Source organism: Eulemur rufifrons, chromosome 15 (assembly GCF_041146395.1).
Source record: "Eulemur rufifrons isolate Redbay chromosome 15, OSU_ERuf_1, whole genome shotgun sequence".
NCBI lineage: Eukaryota > Metazoa > Chordata > Mammalia > Primates > Lemuridae > Eulemur > Eulemur rufifrons.
Window position 1 is genome coordinate 3,759,312 of NC_090997.1, and position 13,850 is coordinate 3,773,161.

Sequence of the window (13,850 nt, forward strand, 5' to 3'; positions counted from 1 at the left end):
ATTAGCTGGGCATGGTGGTGTGTGCCTGTAATCCCAGCTGCTCAGGAGGCTGAGGTGGGAGGATTGTTTGAGCTCAGGAGTTTGAAGTTACAGTGAGGTGTGATCATACCACTGCACTCCAGCCTAGGCAACAGAGCCGAGTCCCTGTCTCTAAATAACAGAAAACAAAACAAAACAAAAAACCAGAATGAAAATCATACTATCATCACAATAAATGAACAAAAAAAAAAAACCACATTTTGAAAAACTATCATCTTTTGTGTACTTTTATTTGACATCTAAATTTTTTCTTTGTGAATTTAAATAACTACAGTGTGTAAACATTCTGGCATCTTATAAATACTGACATTTTAGGATAAAACTGTTTATATTTCTCTCTCTCTCTCTCTCTTTTTTCTTTTCTTTTCTTTTTTTTTTTTTTGAGACAGAGTTGCACTATGTCTCCCAGGCTGGAATGCAGTGGCATGATCATAGCTCACTGTAACCTCAAACTTTTAGGCTCAAGCAATCCTCCTGCCTCAGCCTCCCAAAGTGCTGGGATTACAGGCATGTGCCACCATGCCTGGCTAATTTTTTTCTATATATATTTTTAGTTGTCCAGATAATTTCTTTCTATTTTTAGTAGAGACGAGGTCTCACTCTTGCTCAGGCTGGTCTCAAACTCCTGACCTCGAGCGATCCTCCTGCCTTGGCCTCCCAGAGTGCTAGAATTACAGGCGTGAGCCACTGCACCTGGCCCTTTCTCCTTAAATTGATATTTTATTCACTTCCACTACAGAAATTTATCCTAATTTAATTTATTTTTATACTGAAAGTCTTGTATTCATCACCCTATATTTCTCTGCAACAAATATGTTAAAAGTCTACTTAAAATTTTTTTTTTTTTTTTTTGGAGATTTATAGGGTACATGTGCAGATTTGTTACATGGATAGTGAGGGGTGAAGTCTGGGCTTTTTGTGTAAACTTCAGTCAGTTAATGTACATGGTACCCAGTAGGTAATTTCTCATCCCATACACTTTTCCTGCCCTTCCAAGTCTCCAATGTCTATTGCTCCACTCTTTATGAAAATATATTTTTTTAAACTAACTATTTTTTTTCTAGGGCTGGGCCTGATGGCTCACACCTGTAATCCTGGCATTCTTGGAGGCCAAGGTGGGAAGATTCCCTGAGGTCAGGAGTTCGAGACCAGCCTGAGCAAGAGCCAGACCCCATCTCTACCAAAAATAGAAAAAATTAGCCAGGCATGGTGGCATGTGCCTATGGTCCCAGCTACTTGGGGAGGGGTTGGTGCCAAGCACACTATCCGGGGCAACAGAGCAAGACTCTGTCAAAAAAAAAAAAATTAGTTATTTTTAATTTCATTTACACTTAACATTCTAATGTTTAAAACTTTTCTTCTAGGCTGGGCTTGGTGACTCACGCCTGTAATCCCAGCACTCTGGGAAGCTGAGGAGCGTAGATCACTTGAGGTCAGGAGTTCGAGACCAGCCTGGACAAGAGGGAGAGCTCATCTCTATTAAAAACAAAATAGAGGCCGGGTGCGGTGGCTCACGCCTGTAATCCTAGCACTCTGGGAGGCCGAGGTGGGCGGATCGTTTGAGCTCAGGAGTTCGAGACCAGCCTGAGCAAGAGCGAGACCCCACCTCTACCAAAAATAGAAAGAAATTATATGGACAGCTAAAAATATATATAGAAAAAATTAGCCAGGCATGGTGGTGCACGCCTGTAGTCCCAGCTACTTGGGAGGCTGAGGCAGAAGGATTGCTTGAGCCCAGGAGTTTGAGGTTGTTGTGAGCTAGGCTGACGCCATGGCACTCTAGCCCGGGCAACAGAGCGAGACTCTGTCTCAAAAAAAAAAAAAAAAAACACAACTTTTCTTCTAGATTGAACTATTAGTAGCAGTACACATTAATCAAAATCACATAAGTATATTATAAATGTGATAGATAATTGTCTAAATTTAACATGTTATCAGAAATGCATCTTTTAATGCGTTTTTAACTAGTTCATGTATCATTGTATTATGTAGCTGGAATGACAGCATTCAGTATCATTTCTCTTTCTATTGTTTTCTTTTTCATAAATGTAAAAGCTGAGAGTCCTTGTTCACATAAATAAGTAAATGGGAACAGAAAGACTTTCATGATAGCAGTGACACTCATTTGTTTGAATTTGTCTGAATTACATGTCAAAAATCACACAGTGAGCTATCATTACAATTATTTTTAATGATATTTAAGCTGACAACTCAGATTCGCCTACAATTTCATCGAAAGCAAAGAACTGGAAACCACCTGACTTGCTAAAGTACTCGTTTCTCAATCTTTACAGTCATTCACTTTCAAAAACAATATTTCAGATATTTCAAATTGTGCTTCTGTTTGGCAACCCGGAAGTTTTTACATTTCCCCATCTTGGGAGAATGGTAAATGGGCAATGGTAAACGAGGAGAAAAAAACCGAGGATGTTCAGAATAGTTCTCAGGCAAATCAGTTTTAGGAAAAGGACATACAGACACAGGATGTGAAAAGGTGTGCCCTCGTAAGTAGCCATGCCCCTGGTGGGGTCTTCCTGACCCCTGGGACTTGTATACTCTAGGTTGAAGCCCACTGGGTGAGGAAGGTGCAGCATGACTGTCAGGCACACTGAGGTCCACCTGAGGCTTCCCATAAATTTGAAGTGAGATGGGCTAGCACTATTGTGTGGTTTTCTTCCCCTCTGGGTGTGTTCAGCCATGTGAGTGAAGCGGCGAAGTTTTCAGAGAGTTAAGGCTTTGCCAGTAGTTCTGGGAAAGGCTGCAGTAGCAAGCGAGTCTAGGCTGTGTGCAAACATAATGTCAGGATTATTGGTGGAGGCCAGATAATGAGGCGAGCGCTAAAATTTCCAGTTCTTTTTATCTTTTTTTTTTTTTTTTTTGAGACAGAGTCTTACTCTGTTGCCCAGAGTAGAGTGCCGTGGCATCAGCCTAGCTCACAGCAACCTCAAACTCCGGGGCTCAAGCAATCCTCCTGCCTCAGCCTCCCAAGTAGCTGGGACTACAGGCATGCACCACCATGCTCGGCTAATATTTTCTATATATATCTTTAGTTGTCCAGCTAATTCCTTTTCTATTTTTATTTATTTATTTTTTGTTTATTTTTTATTTTTTTTCTTCTTTTTTATTTTTATTTTTATGTTTTTGTTTATTGTTCCATTTTACCTTAGGACCTTCAATCCTGCAGATCCTTTTCTATTTTTAGTAGAGACGGGGGTCTTGCTCTTGCTGAGGCTGGTCTCAAACTCCTGACCTCAAGTGATCTACCTGCCTTGGCCTCCCAGAGTGCTAGGATTACAGGCGTGAGCCACCGCGCCCGGCCTAAAATTTCCAGTTCTTAAGGATGAGATCTCCTAGTGATTACAAAGTGAAAAGAGAAGAGGGTCCAAGACTACGCTTTAGACAGCTGCAGTATTTCATATCAGGCTGAAGAATGCCATGGAGATGAAGATTAATGAGGAGGTGGGAAGGGTATCAAAAAAGTGTTGGGCCCTGGAAGCCAAGGGACAAGTGTCTCAAGAAAGTGGACGTCCACATGTCATGGGCTGGGAAATCAAGCAGGAGGTGGTCTGAAAGTCCCCAGGTTTAGTTACAAGAAGGGTGTGGGGAACGCAGGGGCAGTAGGAGGCAGAAGCCCGTCTGGAATGGGCTGCGAGGAGAGTGGGAGGCCCCGCGGGACGGGCCAGTGGGGACAACGCCTCCAGGCACCGCAACGCCGGGCTGTGAAAAGGAGGATGGCAGGGTTATTCTTTAGCTCTTTTATTTGTTTTCGTTATAACCTTTACGGCAGTTTATAATATTTGTTGTTTTCTCCTCTTCATCTGTGCCTCTCCTTTCTCGCAAGTGGAATCTAAGCTCCATGAGGTGGCGGCTGACACCATCTTGTCCAGCCTTTGCAGTAAACCCGGCACTCAGAAATGTTCTTGAGTGACTTAACGAATAAACTGATGCTAAATAAAAGACAAGCGGAAGTGGTCCTCCTCCAAACAAAGATATACCTTGATCCAAGGACAAATTCTAGCTTAATTTCTTTGAATACAAAGGCAATTTTAAGCTCTTTTGGTTAATTCTTAAGAATTGGGCATTGAAGTGTATCTCTCCTCATGTCCAGACGTCCCTGAAGTGGCAAAGACAGCATCAGACAAGGGAAGTCAACATTTTAGAAACTGGAAAGATGACAGAGCTGAGAGAAGAGTGATAATTGACTTCACCAAACTGAGAAAGCAAAACCTAAGCGTGGGCCGGGCGCGGTGGCTCACGCCTGTAATCCTAGCACTCTGGGAGGCCGAGGCGGGAGGATCGCTTGAGGTCAGGAGTTCGAGACCAGCCTGAGCAAGAGCAAGACCCCATCTCTACTAAAAAAAAAAAAAAAAATAGAAAGAAATTAGCCAAACAACTAAAAATATAAAAAAATTAGCCAGGTTTGGTGGCGCATGCCTGTAGTCCCAGCTACACTCTAGCTCAGGCACCAGAGAGAGACTCTGTCTCAAAAAATAAAAATAATAATAATAATAACAACAACACCTAAGTGTGAGAGCTGTTGCTGGGGCAACAAGAATTGAGCTGGTCCACAGGTAGAACTTAGGGAAGATACAGGAATCGAGGCCCAGTTCCCTTTGAAAGCAGAGGGCAATGGGAGGATGGGAAAGTTTTTGGAGGACCTAAGATGCCTGCAGCTAGTCCCCCCTCCCCTACACTTGGTAACCGGGGAACCCCGTCCCAGGCCCACTCATGCTGCTGGGAGAAGACTGGAGAAAGGCCAAACCGGAGTCTGGCCTTGAGGGCAGCAAGCCCACCTGAGAGCAAGGATAAGGGCCGAGACTGAAAATAGGCGTCTTTAATGGAGGTCTTTATACCTGGCAGTGAGGCCTGCCCTCAGCCCCCTTCCCCCAGCTGCTTCCCAGAAGACTAGCAATCCACTTTTACCCTCTAGAATTCTGAACCTTTGAGGAAACTGGCCCCATCAAGAAAAATATATCTACATTTAGGCGTTATTCAAAGGAAAAAAAAAAGCTGGATTTTCTCTTAATCACACTCTAGTGAGTGCTAGTAGTTCCTGCCAGGGTACCAGAGCGAACATCAACTTTGGTGGCTCTCTCTTAAATGTGAGTGTTCAGTTAAGGACCACCAGATGTTTGAGGAAGACTTTGGACAAGAGCAAAAAACCAAAATGGAAAGTAAAAAAGAACATGGAGGAAATAGAGACGGAGAGAAGAGGAAAACTTCACATAAACTATGATAAACTTCCTCATAGATAGGAGAAGATAAGAGTGTCAGAAGAACAGGATGTTATGAAAAACCACCAAGAGCTGTAAAAAGATCAACAGTATATGAGAAATGAAAACTTAAGCCCAATTTTAGGATCCAGATTTTATTTTTTGTGACAGAAAGAAGCTACTGGCATTTAAAAAACAATAGTTGTCCTTATACTTAGATCAAACAATGAACAAATCCTTTTTTCTCTTGAAAATGATATGAGTTCCTGAAGAAAGAAATACATCTTTCTCTTGAGAAATTACGATTCTACTTGTCCTGGCTTTTTAGGAATTATATTGATTTGACATTGTGATTAATTTACAAAAGAATCCTTCCCATTGCATAGATAACACGAGCACAGTCCAAGGAGATAAAGGTCTGGCCCCTGTTTCCCAAGTCCTGCACCACCCAGTGGACCTCGTGGCAGCCAAGCCTTTTTCCTGGTTTCTCACGCGTCTTTCCAGATGGGGGTCGGAGTCCCTCGCTTGTTCAGGGCCCTTCCAGGCTCTGGACTCAGTTTTGTATTTGTGCTTTCGGTATTCTTTTTCTTTAAAAGGGCCACCCAAAATGTACAAGTTTCGGGGCCCCCCTCTCCAAAACCTGCATCTTGGTTTTGTTTGTTGGTTTTTTAGAGACAAGGTCTTGTTCTGTCACCCAGGCTGGGGCACAGTGGCGATATCATAGCTCACAGCAACCTCAAACTCCTGACCTCAAGTCATCCTCCTGTCTCAGCCTCCCGGGTCTCTGGGATTACAGGCATGAGACACCGCACCCAGCCCATTCTAGTGCTCCCTTGACGCTCAGAAATTGTCAAGTGTAAATGTATGCTCTTTGAAGTAGAGTTGGTAGGTCAAAGGATATGTACATACTTAATTTTGGTAGATATGGTAAAATGGCTGTCTGTAGAGACTATGCCAGTGCGCCTACCGTCCCATCAACAATGGACAACGGTACCAATTTCCTTTCCCCTCCCCTGCCAGCTGAGTGTGTCATCAAACTTTTTTATCTTTGTCGATCTGATGGACAAAAAATAGTATGTCCTTATTATTTTAATTTAACTTATTCCCTTAAGTTATGAGTGAAATTGAGCATGTTTCTATGTAAAAAACCCATTTGAATTTTCTTTCCTAAAAATTGTTTATATCTTTTGCCCATTTTCTATGATAGGTTGTTGGTCTTTTTCTTATTGATTTGAAAGAGTTTTTTATACTAGGAAGAGTTGCCTGTTATTTAAAAATAACTTTGGGAAAGTAAAGGCTGGAGGTAACAGTGTATGCATACCTTATTTTAAACCTATGCTCCTCAGATTGGTTTCTCTATATCCCAGGGACTACTTGTCAGTGTGGCAGGGAGCAGAGTAGATGACATTTAACAACATCAGTTCTGGAGCCAGACTTCCTGGGTTCGCATTCCAGCTCTGCCTCTTGCTAGCTGAGTTACTTTGGACAAAATTTTAAAATTTCTTTGACTCAATTACCTGGATTGTTTTTGTTTTTGTTTTTGAGACAGGGTCTAGGTCTGTCTCCTGAGCTAGAAGTGCAAGTCGTCATCACAGCTCACAACAACCTCAAACTGGGGCTCAAGCGAACCTGTTGCCTGAGTAGCTGGGATTACAGGCATGTGCCACCATGCCCTGCTGATTTTTTATTTTTACTTTTGTAGAGATGGGGCCTCACAATGTTGCCCTGGCTGGTCTCAAACTCCTGGCCTCAAGCAATCCTCCTGCCACAGCCTCCCAAAGTGCTAGGATTACCTAGGATTGCACCTGGCCTAATTATCAGTAAAATAGTATAATAATTTCTACCTCATAAGGTTGGAGTCAAAGTGCCCATGCCAAGAAACAGGTAGCTTGGAAAACTAAAACAAACTTGTCCTTTTATTTATCTTTTCTAAATAATCATAAGGACACAAAATATTTTTAGTAAAGAGATGATAAAAGTTACAGCATGAAAATTATGAACCAGAATCCAGCTGGCAAACAACTTCTCGACAGACTGTATCACTTAGCTATTGATGTTACCAAATGACCACGAAACTTAGTGTCTTACAACAACCATTTAATTAGGTCACTATTGTACAGGTCAGCATTACAGTCTGGGCACATGTGCAATTCGTTTACTCTCAGCAAGGTTCAATCATCTGTTTGTGACCAGCTGCTGGTCAGCTAGACAGCTCTGCTGCTGGGATGACAAGGGTGCCTGGGCCATGTGTCCTATCACCCAGAAGACCAGGCTGAGCTTATTTGGCGGAAGGGCTGAGAGCAGAAGAGCCTCCTGAGGGCCAGGCCCAGAGCTGGCATAATGCCACTCTACCTCATTCAATTGACCAATGCAAGTCACAGGCCAATCCAGATTCAAGGAGTGCAGACACAAACCATTTTTAGCCAGGGCAAGTTGCAAAGGGCTCAGATAACAGGAAGTGGTGGAGAATTGCAGACAATCTAACTAACACCTAGATAAATTCCAGGTTTGTGATTCAATGTACAAGTGAGAGATGGCCAGCAATTGGAGGTTTATAAAAGACACGCAAACATCCCACAAGAGCAAAAGTCAATCTGAACATCCACCACAGCCAGAAGAAACCAAAACCACTTCTGGTCTGTGCAGGTTCGGTACCTTCTGTGCATCTGGCTGTGATGGGGACGGTGGGGAGTCAGACGCTGGGGGAGTCAGGAAAGAACTGCACAGGGAGGCAGCGGCCACTCTGCCCATTTCCTACGCGCATCTTTCCACATCAAGCTGGTCTTGGCTGGCCTAGAGAAGAAACGCAATTCAAAATGAAGTTTGGAGGATTTTTTTGTTCCAGAGGTGGAGCTGTTATGCTCCGAGGCCTGCCTGAGTTATGTTTCAGGGGAGTGGAAAACCCAGCCCCACAGGACAGATTCAAAGGGGTGGAGGGAGGTGAGGGGGAGGAGAGAGCAGCTATCTGATCGCAATCTGCAGGTGCGCAGGCTCAGTGGACTGCTACAGAGGTAAAATAATGACAAAATGGGGTGAGTGGCGTGGAGGAAATAAACAATGCCACACAGAGTCAGAGACAGAGACCGACAGTGGGGGAGATTTAGTGACATGATAGAGCTGGCTCCCTGAGGAGGCAGCCTGCAGTAGGAGAATGCCCCAGCGCTTCAGGCAGAGGAGCAGCGGGTGCAAAAGTCCTGAGGTGAGAAACAGCTTGGCGTGTTCTCCAGCAGTGGCTTTCTTTCCTTCTCCTGTTTTTTGAAAACCACAATTCTTGGGGTAAAAGAACACATTTTACTCTGCAATCCAGAACACACACACGCACCCCTAAAATGAAAATTTCATGAAATACTTCTTCCATATAAAATACTAAAATGAACTCTTGTATTCTTTAACACCAGGTTAATTGAGATATAATTTACATGCAGCAACATTCACCCTTTTTAGGTGTACGGGCCCCGTGCTTTGACAATGTACTCAAAGATGCAGCACCTGTCCCTCCCCTTAACAGTTCACTCTGGCTCCTTTGTAGTCAATCCCCTCCCACAACTAGCAGTTCCTGGCAAGCTCTGTCTTGATTTCCCCCTTTATAGATTTTTTAAATAGTTTTTCTTGATGTGTCTGGCCAGAGGTTGATTGATTTGAATGATCTCTTCAAAGAAGCAGTGTTTGGTTTCATTGATTTTTCTCCATTTTTTCCTCTTCTCAATTTCATTGATTTCTTTTCTAATCTTTCGTATTTCCTTTCTTATTGGCTTTGGATTTAATTTGCTCTTCTTTTTTCGGGTTTCTTAAAGTGGATGATTTAATTACTGATGAGTAACTGTAATAGAGGGAACAGCCTGAAAAGGAGTAAAAATGTTTTCTGTCTTTTTAAAGCCTCCCCCACTCTATTTGGGAATTAAAACCTGCATCCTCGCTTTAGGCCAGTGGTCAGGAGGGGCAGAGGAGTGTCTTGTTCTTCCTACCACAGGAAATGGCTCAATGGAATTGTCTGGGCAGAGGTCCAGGACGTCCGGGCATGACAGATTGTCGTCACTGGAGATGGGACAGATGAAAATCATCAACTATAGTTAAACAGCAGTAGCCTGAAGCTGGAAACCCTCCCTTTAAAAGTTCTGTATTTCTACTTATGAGCAGAATGATGGCATTTTAAGATAGGAGTCTCCATCCTCATTTGCTGGCAAATTAATAAACTCCTCTTTCCTTTTCCTCAACCACTTCACTTGTCCTTGTTCTTCTGATGCAGCTTCAGGGACAAGTGCTGACATTTTGGTAACAACACTTTTCTTGTTTTCTGATGTAATTTTTAAATTTCTGGCCAGGCACAGTGCCTGTAATCCCAGCACTTTTGGAGGCAGAGGCTGGAGGACGCTTGTTCAAGAAGGGCCGGGAGTTCAAGAACAGCCTGAGCAACATAGCCAGACGTCATCTCTACAAAAAATAGAAAGATTAGCTGGGCATAGTGTGGTGTGCACCTGTAGTGCCAGCTACTTGGGAGGCTGAGGCAGGAGGATCACTTGAGCCTGGGAGTTTGAGGTTGCAGTGAGCTGTGATGATGCCCCTTCACTCCAGCTCAGGCAACAGAGTGAGACTCTGTCTCAAAAAATAATAAATAAATAAATAGATTAATTTCCATTTAAACACAACAGTGCATTTTCATTTTTATTCAATTCAAACTATTTCCTAATTTCCCTTATGACTTCCTGTTTGACACATGGGTTATTTATTAAATAGAAGTATGTTGTTTAATTGGCAAATATTTGAGGGATTTTCCAGATATCTTTCTGGGTTTTTTTTTTGTTGTTGTTGTTGTTTTGTTTGTTTGGTTTTTTTGTTGAGACAGAGTCTTGCTTTGTTGCCTGGGCTAGAGTGAGTGCCGTGGCGTCAGCCTAGCTCACAGCAACCTCAGACTCCTGGGCTTAAGTGATCCTACTGCCTCAGCCTCCCGAGTAGCTGGGACTACAGGCATGCGCCACCACGCCCGGCTAATTTTTTTCTATCTATATTTTAGTTGGCCAGATAATTTCTTTCTATTTTTAGTAGAGACGGGGTCTCACTCTTGCTCAGGCTGGTCTCGAACTCCTGACCTCGAGCGATCCACCCGCCTCGGCCTCTCAGAGTGCTAGGATTACAGGCGTGAGCCACCACGTCTGGCTTGTTATTATTTCTAATTTAATCCAGTTGTGGGCAGAAAACATGTTCTATGATTTCAGTTATTTTAAATTTGTTGAAGTTTGTTTTATGGTCAGAATGTGGTCATCTTGATGAATGCTCCATGTACCCTTGAAAGGAATGTGTATTCTGCAGTTGGATGAAGTGATCTATAAATGTCAGTTAGGTTGAATTTATGGATAGCGTGTTCAGGTCCTCTATATACTTAACTGATTTTCTGTCTACTTGTTTTATTGATCACTGAGACAGGAGTGTTGAAGTATCCAACTGTAATTGTGGATTTATCTATTTTTCTTTTGGCTCTATGAGTTTTGCTATATGTATTTTGAAGTTGTGTTTCCTGCATGAACATTTAGGACTCTTCTGTCTTCACGAAGTGCCTCCCTTATCATTAAGTCCCTCTTTATCCCTGGTAATATTACTTATTGTGAAGTCTAATTTGTCTGGTATTAATATACCCCCTCTGCTTTCTTTTGATTAGTGTTGATTAGTATACGAGTATAACTAACAGAAATATGTACATAATTTTTACAAAAACATTTATAAAAATGTTCATAGCAGCCTTACTCATAGTAGCTCCAGACTGGAAACTACCCAATGCCATCAACAGGAGAATGGATAGATTGTGGCATATTTTCACAATGGGATGTTACAAAAACGACAATTGATGAACTACAACTGCACACAGCAACATGGATGAACCTCACTGACGCAATGTTGGGCGAGAGAGGTCGGACACAAAGAGGACATACTGAGCAATTCCATTTATATAAAATACGAGAAAGCCAACATTAATCTATGATGCTAGAGTCAGGAAGGGATTACCATATGGGCTGTGATTAGAACACATCTAGATATGTGGGGCCATCTGGTAAGGTAATATTGTGTCACATTCTATTTCTCAATCTGGGAGGTAGTTACAAGGCTGTGCTTACCTTGTGAAAAAACATCAGGTTGTGTGATTATGATGCATGTACACTTTGGGTATGCATGCTATATGTCAATTAAGAATTTCAGTGAATGGCCGGGCGCGGTGGCTCACGCCTGTAATCCTAGCACTCTGGGAGGCCGAGGCGGGTGGATCACTCGAGGTCAGGAGTTCGAGACCAGCCTCAGCAAGAGTGAGACCCCCGTCTCTACTAAAAATAGAAAGAAATTATATGGACAACTAAAATATATATATACAAAAAATTAGCCGGGCATGGTGGCACGTGCCTGTAGTCCCAGCTACTCGGGAGGCTGAGGCAGTAGGATTGCTTAAGTTCAGGAGTTTGAGGTTGCTGTGAGCTAGGCTGACGCCACGGCACTCACTCTAGCCTGGGCAACAGAGTGAGACTCTGTCTCAAAAAAAAAAAAAAAATTTCAGTGAAGAAACTGAAAAACAGAAGTCCACATAATTTTATGAGATATTTATGGGCTAACAGGCCACTGATCCCTACTTGATCTCCACACTTACTTAGAGGTCCCAGTGTTTTTTTTACTTAATTGTTGGTGTTAATTTCAGATTTTAACATTTTTAATCAAGTGATTCATGAACATAGTTTTTTTTAAACTTTATTTATTTTATTTATTTATTTTTGTAGAGACAGGGTCTCACTGTTTTGCCCAGGCTGTTCTCAAACTCCCGGCCCCAAGCAATCCTCCCACCTCGGCCTCCCAAAGTGCTGGGATTACAGTTGTGAGTCACTGTGCCGAGCCCAATGAACATAGTTTAAAGATTTGAATAAGTTCTATGAGGCTTGTTATGGAAAACAACAGCTCCCTCCATCTGCCCACTTCTCATCCCCCATCAGTCAATATAGCTAATTTTGGTTAAATGGATATTCATTGTTCACTATGTTCTTATTATTTCAACCCCCAAATATCTCCCAGATAAGAGTCTTTTCTCAATTTGCTCAAACACATTAGGTAGTTTATCGCATCTTCTGAATGAAATTTTCTCTTGGAGCCTCTGACCACCTCCAGTGGAGACTGGCTGCCCTCCAGCGTGCTGAAGAGCTATGGTCTTTGGGGTCTCCCTTTACCGTCTCCTGAAAATTCTCTTTTCCCTCTCTTGTGTTGGATTTCCTGTTTCATATATATCAAGTCTTCTTTTTTGTTTACCCCCATGTTGTGGTGAAGCATATCCTTTACAAGTTTGTTAAGAGGTGCATGGGAACTAAATGCTTTGCGATCTTGCATGACGAAAAATGTATTTATATTATTCTTACACTTAATATTTGGTTTGGTATAGAATCCTAGATCGCAACAAAATTCCCCTCAGAAATTTGAAGGCATTGCTTTATTGTATTCCTGTTTCCAGTGGATGGCATTCTGACTCTTGATCCTTTGTATAAAAACTATTTTATCCTACAGCTATACCACCCTGAATGTGTCTGATCCCATCCGATCTTGGAAGCTAAGCAGGGTTGAGCCTGGTTAGTGCTTGAAATGGGAGACCACCTTGGCAAACCAGGTGCTGTAGACTTTAAAAACCAATGAAACAGGCCCGGCGAGGTGGCTCACGCCTGTAATCCTAGCACTCTGGGAGGCCAAGGTGGGAGGATCGCTTGAGCCCAGGAGTTAGAGATCAGCCCAAGCAAGAGCAAGACCCCATCTCTACTAAAAATAGAAAAATTAGCCAGTCATGGTGGGGCTCCTGTAGTCCCAGCTACTTGGAGGCTGAGGCAGGAGGCTCACTTGAGCTCAGGAGTTTGAGGTTGCAGCGAGCTATGATGATGCTACTATACTCTAGCCTGGGTGACAGAGCAGAACTGTCTCAAACAAACAAACAAACAAACAAAAATAAACAAACTGTTTTGGCCGGGCGCGGTGGCTCACGCCCGTAATCCTAGCACTCTGGGAGGCCGAGGCGGGTGGATTGCTCAAGGTCAGGAGTTCAAGACCAGCCTGAGCGAGACCCCGTCTCTACTAAAAATGGAAAGACATTATATGGACAACTAAAAATCTATATAGAAAAAATTAGCCGGGCATAGTGGCGCATGCCTGTAGTCCCAGCTACTCGGGAGGCTGAGGCAGTAGGATTGCTTAAGCCGAGGAGCCTGAGGTTGCTATGAGCTAAGCTGACGCCACGGCACTCACTCTAGCCTGGGCAACAAAGTGAGACTCTGTCTCAACAACAACAACAACAAAAAAAACTGTTTTATCCTCTCTAGAAGCCTTTAGGATCTTGTTTTTGTCCACTGGTGAAATTCCAAAACTGATACAGCCCTGGAACTGGCTAATTTTCCTTCAATGTCCTCGGTCCTTTCACTATAGAAACTTACGTCCATCAATTCTGGGAAATCTTCTTAAATCATTTCTTTTTTTCTTTCAAATTGAAAGTATAGTTTATTATATCTCAAATAAGAAGCAGTACAATTAATCAAAGTATGCGCCTAAACTATTGACACAGTTTTGCCATCTTAATAGGTTTTTTATGCCAGC

General features: G+C 42.7%; 1 pseudogene; it reads left to right on the plus strand.

Annotated features, from left to right (window-relative positions):
• The first annotated feature begins 12,771 nt into the window (after nt 1-12,771).
• LOC138396175 (5S ribosomal RNA) lies at nt 12,772-12,891 on the plus strand (annotated as a pseudogene).
• The last annotated feature ends 959 nt before the right edge of the window (nt 12,892-13,850 follow it).